Source organism: Mytilus californianus, unplaced genomic scaffold (assembly GCF_021869535.1).
Source record: "Mytilus californianus isolate M0D057914Y unplaced genomic scaffold, xbMytCali1.0.p SCAF_8, whole genome shotgun sequence".
NCBI lineage: Eukaryota > Metazoa > Mollusca > Bivalvia > Mytilida > Mytilidae > Mytilus > Mytilus californianus.
Window position 1 is genome coordinate 26,348,942 of NW_026262734.1, and position 14,281 is coordinate 26,363,222.

At 32.3% G+C, this 14,281-nt stretch overlaps 1 protein-coding gene and 2 long non-coding RNA genes across 3 annotated transcripts in view; all 3 read right to left on the minus strand.

Moving 5' to 3' along the window:
- Positions 1-14,281, minus strand: part of LOC127711964 (fibrinogen C domain-containing protein 1-like) — a 166,005-nt gene that overhangs the window by 88,788 nt on the left and 62,936 nt on the right. The gene's annotated exons all lie outside the window — the stretch shown is intronic.
- On the minus strand, positions 3,766-11,420 carry LOC127712708 (uncharacterized). The gene is made up of 3 exons (XR_007987253.1): positions 11,284-11,420; positions 8,864-8,954; positions 3,766-5,207 (listed from the first exon to the last, which is right to left on the minus strand). It is a non-coding gene; the product is annotated as an uncharacterized LOC127712708 (long non-coding RNA).
- LOC127712707 (uncharacterized) lies at positions 12,051-13,109 on the minus strand. The gene is made up of 2 exons (XR_007987252.1): positions 13,054-13,109; positions 12,051-12,420 (listed from the first exon to the last, which is right to left on the minus strand). It is a non-coding gene; the product is annotated as an uncharacterized LOC127712707 (long non-coding RNA).

The following is a 14,281-nucleotide window of genomic DNA, read 5'->3' on the forward strand; positions in this document are numbered from 1 at the left end:
TACACGTGTTTATTTATTTTAAGTATATACATGATATGAATGATGAAATATAAGACACAATTTGCAAACTGCATTAATATCGTCATTACATGTATCATTTCTGGTCGTGCAAACGTTTGGCAAAATAACCTCAACTTGTATATTAGTTGAAACAAAGTGATTTTACTCTACATTTTAAAATCTATAACATACATTTACATGTACAAAAAATGTACATGTACAATGTACAGTATGGCAAGCCTACGATTTTTATAATACATTTGTATTTTTAATTTTCAATGCTATCAAGTGTATCTCTTCTGCTGCAGAGATTGGCAACAAACTGTTCATAAGTCTTACATGTTTTCAAAACAAATGTTTATCGTCATCCTCTCTTCTGTAAACCCAACCCAGATCCTTGTCTTGGATAATATCAATTATTAAACACAAGATTACCATTAATTATACTATTTATCTAATTAAATGATACATAACAGTGCTACACGTTGGTAAAAGTGTGAGTTGTCGTGTACCCATACAAACAACAGCATTTACAACCATATGATTCCTTTAAAAAACTCACATCAAATCAACACTCAATCATGATAATGTATCTAGTTTTAAGCTTGCATCACACAAGTCTTTTCACCCCAGGTACATATCCAGGATTTTGAAAAAAGAGGGATGAGGTCCACTAGCAAGCCGCCGTTTGGATTGTTACTTGTTCAAAAGCCTATTCATTTGTCATATATGTAGCTCCATCAGAGGTTGAGAATCCTTGTTTTCCTTGAACCGCCTTTGCCTCATATGCAAAATTATCACCGAGAGCTAAAACAGTATAATGTGGGTATTTAATCTCGTGCTGCATTGTTTTGCAATTTTTCCACTGTGCCTCCACCCATGCCATTACAACTCACACTATATATAATCCGGGTTGTAACATAATGTCGTTTGTTGAAGCTCAATTGAGATAGGAAATCAAACTGTGTCCTAGTTTCGAAACCATAAGTACATGAAGACATGTAAAATGTCAAAATGTAGTACTATGAGAGTGAACAATAGAAACAACTTCCGATTAAGCTTGTATAAATTCCGACATACGACAGTTTCTGCGATGTTATGAATTATAGTTAAAACACAAAAATTATTTAAAGAAAGCGTAAATAATAATAATCGTAAACGCTTTTGTTGCGGAATACACTGCTTCATAATGTTCCTATAATGTTTGAGATATATTTTATATATTCGAAGTCAATATTCGTGTACATATGTATCCAAGATGGCGAAAGAGCTCCTACACATCATCAATATTTCATCAGTTCAAACGAATTATGCACGAACGAATGCATGAATGGCTGCATGAATAAAAATAATGTAGAGTCTTCCTAAAAAATATCCAATCATTTGAACCGTGTAAATGTCAAAGTAACGAATAAAAATTAATAAAATCCCAAATAAATATCTTGTTTACAAAATATCGATCTGTAGATCAGCAAGAATGTGTAATAAGATACATTGTGTAAAAATATACTGACCAATGGTCATCCAGCCAAAAGATCGTAATGCAGGGGTTCCCCAAAGGTGATAGGAAAATGTAAATTTCCAAACAAATTAATGGTTTCCTTCGTCTGAATAAAAATAGTTATTAAAATAACTTGTCTATAACTATGTTAATTTAAACAGGATTTTTTTTGCAATTACACGGCGTCCTGGTCAGTGTTTGTTTATTTCAGTTAAACATTTCTTACAAAATATTGGCAACAAAAAAAAACTAATTCTTTTTGTCATTTTACTAATGTAAAGTTTCCATGTACGTCCTGCGGAAAACTATGGATTGTGGTTATGGCAACCATTTCCTTTGGAACAGAGGACACAATAAACCGTTATTAACTTCAATTATCAAACAAGCATTCTCAATATATATTATGAAATTCTACGTTTTTCACTCGGTGTCTTCGATGTTTCGAGTTCTTGTTTCGTGTGGCTGATCTGTCAAAAGTTCTTTCCAAAACATCATACACTCACTTTGTGTATGTTGTTTTTGCCAATATGACATTAAAGTTGAAACAAAATCGATATTATACTGTTCATTTTGAAACAAGAAAGGTGAGGCAATTTGAGTTTAAGTGAGGTAAAAGAGAGGTGAAGGATACCAAAGGGACATTCAAAGTCATAAATCGATATCAAACTGACAACGCCATTGCTAAAAAAGAAAAAAGACAAACAGACAAACAACAGTACACAAAACAACATAGAAAACCAAAGACTGAGCAACACGAACCCCACCAAAAACTGGGGGTGATCATAGGGGCTCCGGAAGGGTAAGCAGATCCTGCTCCACATGTGACACCTTCATGTTACTCCTATAAAATACGTTGATAAGTTAGATAAATGTTTAGACATCACGCAATAGTAAATTGATAATTGACTCTTATCTAACCCTAAGACATTACCAAATTCTAGACAATCGGTCATGTAAAATTTGCTAACCCTGACACTTGACCGAATGTGAAATTTTAAATTTGAAACAGGTTTTTCATGACAAAGGATGTAAGGTGAGGCATTACAGTTAAACCTACTGACACAAAATAAAGAGATGCTACATAAAGCATGACTAAAATGGTATATAGAAATAAGATAATGTGGTATGATTGCTAATGAGACAAATCTCCGTCCAAGTCACAATGTATAAAAAGTATGTTTGTTTTTTACGTAATCGGCCGATAAAATAAGTTTTACTTCAAATTTCTGGGATAGAAGAATTTTATTAATCGTAAATGCATGCTTATTTATTGTATTGACCAAGTCTTTTTACGTAAGTTTTGCATTGAAAGAAATTTCAAGTCAACAAAAACTGACAACAATGTGGCAAAATATTTAATCGTATAACGAATACATCTCGTTAGAGTAATGTTTTCAATTGAAAAGTTTTTCGTTCTCATTTACTTAGTCATTTACACATGTATTAAATAATAGCCACAAAAATTCAGAACGGTGAATATTTGCTGCATTTGTCACCTTTAGAACGAAATTACTATTTGACATATTTTAATGATATGCAAGATAAGGATGAATATGATGATGTTTACCGGGCAATCCCGTCTTTAATCTTACTCCTAAATACTGCAGTTTAAAAACAGCATATACCAATCATCGTGGTTTTGGTTTGAACAGACCGGGTATCGATCCAACAACCTCCCAAACTCGCCACCAGTTGCATGATAATGAATTAAAAAACTACTGATATACACAATTTATCAATTTAGTCTCTAATTTCGAATATAAGGCTGACTTCACACAGAAATATTTTAGGAAGAAATGAATGAAGCTAGCATTATCCTTAAACTTCACGTTCCGCTATAAAACATAATAAAAAATAATGTCCTCTCACTAAATAATTCTAAGTTTGGTCACTATTTCGAACGCATCTATCCCTTCGAACTTGAAATAAAGGATACGATACAACAGATACAGTTAAGTCTGTCTGATATCTTGAATAACATCTACAAATTCACAATGAGGGTCGGTTATCTATTCGTTTGATGTGTTTAAGCTTTTGATTTTGCCATTTGATAAGGGAGCAACATTCCAGCAGCACCTTCATATGGAGTAAATATATCCCATCTGATACGATATTCCAGAGCTTGCATTTCCTTGATACATGTAGACGGTTGCTGCTTTGCTTAGAATGAAGCTAATAAACCAAGAGTTTGAAGAGGTGAAGTTGAATTCATCCCGTCAAACATTTTTTGGAAGTCATCACGAATTAGTTGGCCGTTATGGACTATCTGTTTCACAGATGACAACGGATATGTTCCAATCAACGTAACCACCATCACGTCCTCTTTTCCTAGAATGGAACCTACAAAATAGACTTATCATCCTTTTTTTCTAATTTACATTAGCAACACGACAGATGCCAAATGTGGAGCAAGATTGCCTACCTACAGGTTTTTGATGGGGTTCGTGATGCTCAGTCTTAGGATTTCTATGTTGCATTTTCTATGTCTTTTGATCGTCTTTCGTTTTTTGCCATGGCATATATTGTGAGTTGTTTTCCACTAATGATATGAGTTTGAATGTCCCTTTTATATCTTTAGCCTCTCTTATATAATACATTATTATGTACATTGCCTTTGAATGCAACATATGTTAATTTTAAACATTTAGGTAAATTATTGACCTGAAAAACTTCCAATAAGGATTTTTAAAACGGCTTTTCGGTTCACTTCTGCCACGATGTTGGTCATCCTTTTATGTATCCGTTTTTTATGTGTACCTATTTAGTTAGTTTTTTTTTTGGCTTGTTTGTTTGTCAGTTATTAGCAGTGCGTGCGAAATATTTTTCCTATAAATATTATGTCCTGTAAAAATTCATAAAATATACCGGGATATCATTTAGTACACGCGTTTCGTATACATTTGACTCACCAGAGGTACTCGATTAGAAACAGTCGATTATCCAAATTGTAGTTTTTAATGAACATATGACGCGTGATCTTTCTTTAACAAGCAATCCCGTTCAAACCAGAGATATAGGCTATCTTTATCTTGCATTTAGATGTGAATATAATGTTTAACGGACCTGATACAATGAGCAATAATGTTTTTTTTTCTTGTGTTGTGTCAGGTACATGTACGGACCAGTATCTTGAGTTGGTGACCTTCTTTATAGTATGTTATATGATTAAATAGTGTTTACTTTTTATATTGTTTTGTCATCCTTAATACCGGTATTATGAAGTTGGGAGTTAAAGAATCTTCTCAAAACAAACAAATAAGAGACACCAAGTTGGAAATAAATAAAAAAATGTCGAATAACAGCATGGCTAAAAATAATCGAAACATTATACAAGTAAACAGAAAACTGGAAAATGAGAATCATGAAACTCACCAAAAAAAGTGTGAACGTAAGTGTTTCCGAGGAGGGAGCAATTAAGCTCCCATATAAACATATCTATTATCATCCATGGTAAGTACAATGTGGTTATCCTTGGCTAGCGTAGATGTCATAAATGAATGAACGAGAGCAGTGCTGGGATTACGTTTAATATTAATATTCGCGGTCATATGCGGCTGACAAGTTATTCCATATCGGTCAACCAATTTTAATTACGACTTGTTTACCTGAACGTTACGATATACTAGCCTAAGCCGTTTTTGGTACAACTATTGGGCGTTTTGAGTGTCAATGTTCTTCCACTTCGTTTTTGGTTTGGCCTGGTGATCTATAATAATAGGTCTTGATAAATGTTTACATGTTGTTATACAAAAATTACAATTTCTCAAAACATTATATATTAAAGCAGAAATATCATTGAAACGATTGGTTAAATGTTTTAATAAGATAATTTTAAATTTGAATGCATTTCCCATTTCTTATATATATCAACGTATTCAGAATTTCAGACACAACATAAACCAAATCTGTAAATATGACGTTTGTTTACAGGGGAAACATGTTGTTTCCATCGATTAAGAGTTTGTCGAAGTCATGTAGGTTAACAGGTTATAATCTTTATGTTTTTTTCTACAAAGAAGATAATTATTTGTCGCATTTGATAGCAAATTTAAACAAAACTGTGCACAAGAAGTCTCAAATAGAACTTTAACGTATAAAATGTTCATGTACTGATTAAGTATGCTTATATCCAATGCAAACACTAGACTTAAGGAATAACAATACTGTAGTTGAAGAATAACTGCTATAAATTTATTTGGGATTTACGATTGCAAAACCAGTTTAACTGTCAAAACGTCGGACCAATGACCCATCCCTAATTGACGGCGGAAAATCTTCTACTACTGTGATGTTTTTCTGTTATAAAACCTTACAAAATGAATAAGTACATTTCAACTTATTAATAGTAATAAATCTAATAGACAATAGAATTTCACGAAACGTCATGAACAAGTATGGCGTATAAACGCATGGGAAATCATAACTTCATAAAAAATGAAAGGTTATTCCGTTACTTAGTAATGTTTTTTTTATTATGTTGTATTAATCGATCAAAAGTTGCTTCCAACAATTCTGTTGACTTTTTATTGGTAAGGCTAACTTAATTTTTTACGTATTTATCGATTGTGTGCTTTTTCGAAGAAGAAAATCAACCATTGACAACTTCACATAATTTTCAAGTAGCAAACTTCAAATGCGGTACAATCGCTGTATTAAAAGAGAGGCGAGAGATACCAAATGGACATTTAAACTCATGTTGAAAACAAACTGACAACATCATGGCGAAAACGAAAAATACCAACAGACAAACAATATATACACAAAACACAACATAGAAAACTATTGGGTCGATCCTATTGCTGTTGGTCGTTGTTTTAAGTGTTGAACAAGTTGTCAGCAAAATGGAACGTTTGACGACAAATAAAATAGCGGAGGATAGTATTGGGACACTCAAAAGTCGTAGAGAAACTGTCAACGCTATGACAAAAAAAAAATAAGGACAAAAAGACGAACAAGTCTACAAAACAATATATAAAAAAACTAAAGACTGGCAACACGAACCTCACCACGAACCATGGAAGGGTTAGAAGATCAAACATGTTTGTAATTTTCAGTCAGTAGTGATACAATATTGACTTAGTGATATGTCGTAATAGCTGTATGTCATCTAAAGATAAACTCATCATATATACCAGGATTAAAACTGCGTATGCCAGACGCGCGTGATTCATCAGTGCCGACATGAAGAAATCGCTGAAGCAGAAACTATATTTGATGTTTATTTTAAATATTTCATGGTCAACTGATTCAATACATATTATGTAATTATCGACGGTTAAGGAGGTAAATGAAGAGTTTCTGTTGAGTGAAATCGTTGTTACAATATTTGTCATAAACGCATCGTATTATTCCTAGAATTGAAGCTCATGTCATTCAAGTCATCTTAACTCTTTTTTAACCCTTAGCTAACGGAAATAGTGTTCTACATTAATATTTTGGTCCAAATATATTTGATTGTAGGATGAAGTCAGTTTTCCTGTGAATAGTTTATTTTGTTTTTAGTCTAATATTGTTTCATTTTGATGCGTTGTTCTATAAATCTTGTGTAAGATTTGTTTTATTCTTACATATCAGTCTTTGTAGCAATGTACATGTAATTACGCAATAAAAATATATTCAAAGAGTCAAATAGGCTCTTTCTGCAACAATGTTTTTTCCCGTATGAACTCAATTAACTACAATAAAAATTGTCGATGCTAACTTGTAAGTTAAGATGTAACAAGAAATGTCAGTTACTGCTTATAAACACAGATTACATCTCGCTGATTAACATAAGTGTCTCAATCAAGACTATTTTTATGAATATTGTGAAAAACTAATAAAATATACCAGGCTTTTAAGTTATAACATCAGTGGCACTCGTAGCAAAACAATTTAAAGTTCAAATCAATTTGAAGAAAACAGCATTGGAAACAATTAATTCCATCTACATTCCAAATCTGACCTCAGCTAATTTAACGGTTTAATGAACATTTTATTTAAAGGAAATGCCCACATACATAACATGTCATGGCAGTACAGGAGCGCTAACCACTTGGATGGTAGTACCTTTGGTACGAAACAACAATAGGATCGACCCAGTAGTTAAAAATCTTATAAAAGATTCCGTTATGGATAATGCATATTTTAAGGTTTTTCTTGTCGTAGAACACACCGAGGGCTGTCAGGATTGATCAAATGAAAGACCGACCGTATGGAGGTCTTTCTTTGGGCAATCCTGATACCCTAGGTGTGTTCTACGACAAGGAAAACCTTAAAATATGCATTATCTGACTTATATACCGTCAAAAAAATATTGTTTTTTATAAAGATTTGCAAAATTAAGCATCCTATTTTTCCGACCACACTAAAGTGGGATATTCCTTTCTAATGCGTTCAGGTTTTAATACGTACGCCCTACGGCTCATTTAGAATGGGAAATAAACTCACTAATTAATCTAAATATAAACCTTAGAAATTATTATCCATACACAATAAAAATATTACTGTAACTGTATGAAGTAAGACACAAATGAATGGTTACCATCTGATAATGGTGTATGAAAAATACAAGTCACGTTGTTAGTAATTTATTGTACCAAATTAAGTTCATGGAAAGGGGGAGGTGCTATGTTTTTTTTGTCTATTTGTAATGACATTTTATCGCGGAAAAGTGATTATTTTTTCAACAATTTTAATTGAATCGAATGAAATATTCAGAATTATTTTCTTTTGAATAGCAATACATTTTTTTAACAGATAATCAGGATATAATTATATACCCTCCCCCCATCCGACCTCATTGTGAGATACGTGAATGTTATTCAATAGAATATAAGAATATTTTATTAGTTAATCATTTGATAGAGTAAAAGGTATACATAAATGTAAAAAAGTTAAGAACTGACACGAAGGGGGCACGAAATCGTGATACATGTACATGTTACACGAAAACGAATATCAATACATGAAGGTCACAGTATGATTTCCTATTCAGTGTGTATCGTCCTGAAAATGCATGAAATATTTGCCACTGGACGTTAAGTAACCATCAATCAATCAACCTATTCAGTGTAAACCAATAAAATTTTCAAAATCTTACACACGAATATGTTAAATCTGGCTTTATTTTAAAGTATTATGAAAGTTTTACATTAAATTTATCTCGCATATATGAGAATGTCTCTGTATTGTAGCAATAAATAAATAAAACTTCACATTATTTGTTTCTAAAATTAAAATTCGGCAATGACGATTTTTTGTTTACATCTATCATAGATTGAACTTTAAACAATAAATTCCCAAATCGGCAACAGAAACTATCAGACGAATATAATTTTGAAGTAAATTATAGTTTGCATTTTTATCAAGGAAAATAATTACCTCACACAGGTCATTATTTTATGCCTTGGAGCATATTTCATTGAAACATGGTATCGTCCGGGTTGATTCTTCGAAAGAATGACCTATCGTTCTGAAAGAAAATCACTCCATATAGGTATATAAAGGCTTTTAATTTGTAAATGAAGAATGATATATAACATGTATAATGAGCTTACTGAATGATTATGGTTAACATATGTTTCATTTGAAATATGGTTGTCTTTTGGTTTATGTTGTTAGGGTGAGGTCCAATTACACAAATCTCACATTTCTATGTTGTCATACATTACAAATAACGTATAGAATTATGTAAAATTAGTTTACTTGTTGAACATGCTTTCTCATAGATTCCAGTGAACCATACATATATCCGGACATATAAATATTTATCTGATGATAACCTTCGGCGGCTACTTTCATAAACAAATCCCCAAAATGGGCAATATTCTAAGCGGTTTATGTTGAGTTATTTTCACCCTCTTCAATCACGAGTATTTGGGTCACCGTTTTGTCATTCATTATCACTTGCATTAAAATTGAACTACCATCTCACTTCAGATCCCATTATTTTAATTGTAAACAGACGAAGTGTTGATTTAATGACTTCAACTGTCTCAAATAACTACATTCAGGTAGTTCAGGGGTATAGAAAAAAAATGACAGAATTTTCTCATACTTTGTGAACTTAAGCTTAGTTGCATGGTTATTAAAACAACACCATAAAATTTCGGGGTCACCGGCCATCCATGAGATTTTTTTACCTCTGAAATTGGGTGCAAATAGGCTAATTTCTCAATGGATATATAGGGAAAATTGACATAAAACTTCTTTGATTGAATATTCACAGCAACAAAAATGACAGAAGTTGTTAATTTTTTCATACTGAAAAGCTTGATGTCTCTATTTTGTAAAATTGAAATAAAATTTAGGGGTCACTGGCAATATAAGAGAATTAACCTACTGTTTATATCTGGTTTTCCATGTAAACGGACTAAAAGTAACAATTTATTTTTATGGATGGATTATTTTGATATCAATATATCTTTTAGAGCTTTAATAGAAAATCAAAAAAATTGGAAGAGTAAATAAATACTTTTGCATATGCAAAGGTTGATTTTAGGGGTTTCCCATTGTAAATAAAATTGAGAATGGAAATGAGGAATATGTCAAAGAGACAACAACCCGACAAAAGAGCAGACAACAGCAGAAGGCCACCAATGGGTCTTCAATGCAGCGTGAAAATCCCGCACCCGGAGGTGGTCCTCAGCTGGCCCCTAAATAAAATTGTGTGCTAGTTCAGTGAAAATGGACGCCACACTAAACTCCAAAATATATAAATGAATTAAAATTAAAAAAACATACAAGACCAACAAATGCCAGAGGCTCCTGACTTGGGACAGGCGCAAAAATGCAGCGGGGTTAAACATGTTTTTAGAGATATCAACCCTCCCCTTATACCTCTAGTCAATGTAGAAAAAAGAAACATATAGCAATACGCACAGTAAAACTCAGTTTAAAAGAATAGGTAACAAAAGAAACTAAGCAAAATGACAATGATACATAAATGAACAAAGGACTACTAGCAGTTACTGACATGCCAGCTCCAAACCTCAATTTAACTAATTGAAAGATTATGTCTTCATCATATGAAAATCAAGTACAATCCCTCCCGTTAGGGTTTTAGTGTCATACCATCATAAAATATACGAGAAGAACATAACCCGTATCATGCCAACATCTGGTTTTAAAATAAATGTGTTTATTTCCGATGCAAAGACCCTATGAGTGAATCAACATTAATACCACAATATGCAATCCATGGAATATGGCCATACCTCCATATAAAATCCATGAGCATTTATATCTTGCAGTTCAAATTTTGAATTTTGTTTTTAAACTTTGCAGTATTATTAAGTATTATGTGTAGATATGAAATTATCTTAATTTTATTTAACCAAACTGAATTTGGTGTAAATAGGCTAATATAGCTGTATATGTTTGCATTATACATAAGTCTCTTTCCGAGAGGAGCACCACCATAAGATATTGCGTAAAGGTGACATGGCGTTTTGAGTTTATTTTAGACTTATTAGTTTGAATGTCCCTTTGGTATCTTTACCTTTTTTTATAGAACACCATATAGATTCAGATAAATGTGAGCATTTGCCCTCCCAGTTTTCAATCTATGCCGTGGCGGTTCTTACTATAAAAAAATACACCTGCCATCACTGCCACACATAATTAGCACAGTAAAAGCCCCCTTTTTTCCACTCCATCAGATTATCCAGGCTCATGTTTGTTACGACAGAAAAATCGACTGTTAATTGTAGCCAACAAAAGACACAAAATCAATAATAAAATTTAACGAGATTTATTATACACAAGTTTACAAGAAGTATTACACAAATAGTCAACTTAACTGTCAAAATATGAATCCAATCTTTTATCTTTTCTTTATCCGGAAATCTTCTTGGGAATCCACACAGAATATTACGTCCAATAGGTCACAATCTAGTATGATGTGGTGTGTAAATAAAAAGTGTCAATCCAACTGCTGAGAATGTTGATGTCTATCGATGTGTAAGTCTCTATCCATGTCTGTGTCTAACGTAAGGGTCTGAATTTATATATGCTTGTAAAAGAAACTTTTAGATAACTGGAAATGTTTGAATTACGCATCTTTTGTTATGATCATTCTGGAAACGTTATGTAAGTAAAATAGAAAGTTCTAAGCATTCCATGAGTATCTATGATTGTTCCAGTGATCTATAAACTGCATAGTTGTAACACAATGTGTATTATTTTGTACACAATATAATGTAAACATTCTTAGGCCACACAAAACAAATTAGACCAACTAAATAAATATGACAGTTACAATATCCTAACACTTCCCCCCCTTAAAAATAGTTTGAGTGCAACAAAAACTTTTCATGAATAATATGTACAAAAATACATAGTATATATACAAAGTGTTTTAATAAGTTCCAGATCTGCTATTACATTATCTTTACCTTTAATATGTTTTACAATAACATCATATTCCTGTAACAATAAACTCCATCTAGTCAACCTCTGGTTCTTGTTTCTCATTTTATGTATGAAGGTGAGAGGATGATGATCAGTGTCACGGATAGACGAGAGCTGACTTAGGAGTTTGTACTTACAGATAATAAATGACTACTACTTTAAACAAAATAACAATTTAATTAGGTACAAATTTACAAATATAAATAGATGAAATCAAATGAAATAATACTGTCAAATGTTTAATGAACTGTTCCTTCTTCTTTATATTAAACTATGAAATCTGGATAAACGATACTACGGAATTTTACGTATTTGGTTTTCGGTAACTACACAAAACTGGCCCAACATAAGCGGTGTACACATTACGGCTGCCCTATTGTCTAGACTCGACTCCAAATATTCTATGTTGCCAAACTATTGATGATAAACACGGAACGCCGCACTGTCAACAGGTTTCACCACCATCTGTACTATATCTCCATACTTTACTATACAAAACTACATACACCTAGCCCGCAAACTGGGACCTATTGAAATACATACTGTACGTTAAGATACAATACTATACTTAAGAAATATACATATGTTTATGTATTACACATGTCGCATAAATAATGACAAATACTTAGTACGACTACTTATGTTCAATCTATAGACGATTATAGCATATTGAATAATGCATTACTTATACACAAATAATTACGGCATATCGTATAATGCCTTACTTTACACAATACAAACTACGGCATATCGTACAATGCCTTACTTTACAAGTCACATAATTGACTTTATTGTATACTATCATTATACAATTACTACACACAATATACAGCTTTTAACGCTGAATATACATTTATGCTTATACGTTGCATATTACTTTACATACTTATGGAGATACATACATCATTGCATTATCGTACGCAAACGTTCCTAAAATACCAAACAATTTCGATACTCGAATATTTACTACAGCCGGAAACATATACCCGTGTTAAACTTTCATTATAATGAACATTAATTAACTTATTACATTTATAAAATAGCAATGTCAAAAATTACAATTACAATTGAAATAATTATTCTATATTTGCGTTGTTGCAGAAAACTGAACACTTTAGAACGAATAATGATTAAATAAATAAGAATAAATTGAATCCTACCTCAGAAATCCAGTGTGTGTGTCCACGCCACATTGTAAACTAACTTTATACAAACATTCCTGACCACACCTTGACTCGTTAAGGTGTTACCTGAGAGTGAATAGTCAGCTCATCAAATACAGGTATCACTGTTACTCAACCCGTTCGACAAGTTTACAGGTAAATGCCCAAGTAAATAGTGGACACTACTTAATTAATTAGATGTAAAATGTGGACATGTATTATACACCGAAGTCTGCAGAATATAGCATTTATAAGATACTGACGTTCTGCAAATCGAAATAGAATTAACAACCAAAATAACAACATATATGTGAGTAAACAAAGTCACCCTGTGACAATCAGTATAAACAAGAATTGGATGCACAGTAGGATATAAATATGCATCAAAATGTTGAAGTGCAGACAACATTGCAAAACACTCTTTTTCTATAGTCGAATACTTTTCTGATGTTTATCTAGTTTCTTTGAAAAATATGATATACGTTTCTCAACATTATCATCTGTCTCTTGATATACAACAGCTCTGATTCTTACATCGTTTGAATAAACGGCAAGTTGAAATTGTTTTTTTAAAGTCTCTCGTGACCAGAACTGGACGATTAATTAAAAGTGATTTGCTATTTTAAAAAGCGTTTTGACAATTTTCACTCCAGATAAATTTAGAATCTTTCCTTAAAGATGAGTCAATGGTTGAACAACAGTAGCAAAATTTGAACAGAATTTCCTGTAAAATCCAATCATGCCTAAATATCTCATAAGTTGTTTTTTATTTGTAGGAGGAGGAAATTTAGTAATTACATCCACTTTAGCCGTAATAGGTTTCAACTGACCTTGGCCAACTGTATGCCCTAAATAATCAACAGTGGACTGATAAAATTCACTTTTACCAGGATTAACAGTCAAATTTGACTGTGAAAATCTATCAAAAGTATCATATAAATGTGTTAAATGCTGTTCCCAGCTATCACTACATACAATGAGATCATCAATATAAGCATAACAACAGTCTAAATCTTTTAAAACATTATTGATCATTCTTTGAAATGTAGCTGGAGCACTTTTCATGCCAAACTGCATTACAGTATATTGAAATAAGCCATCTGGTGTGACAAAAGCTGATATTTCACGAGCTCTCTGTGTCAATGGAACTTGCCAGTAACCTTTCAACAAATCAAATTTGCTCACAAATTTTGCTTGACCAATGTTGTCAATACAATCGTCTATC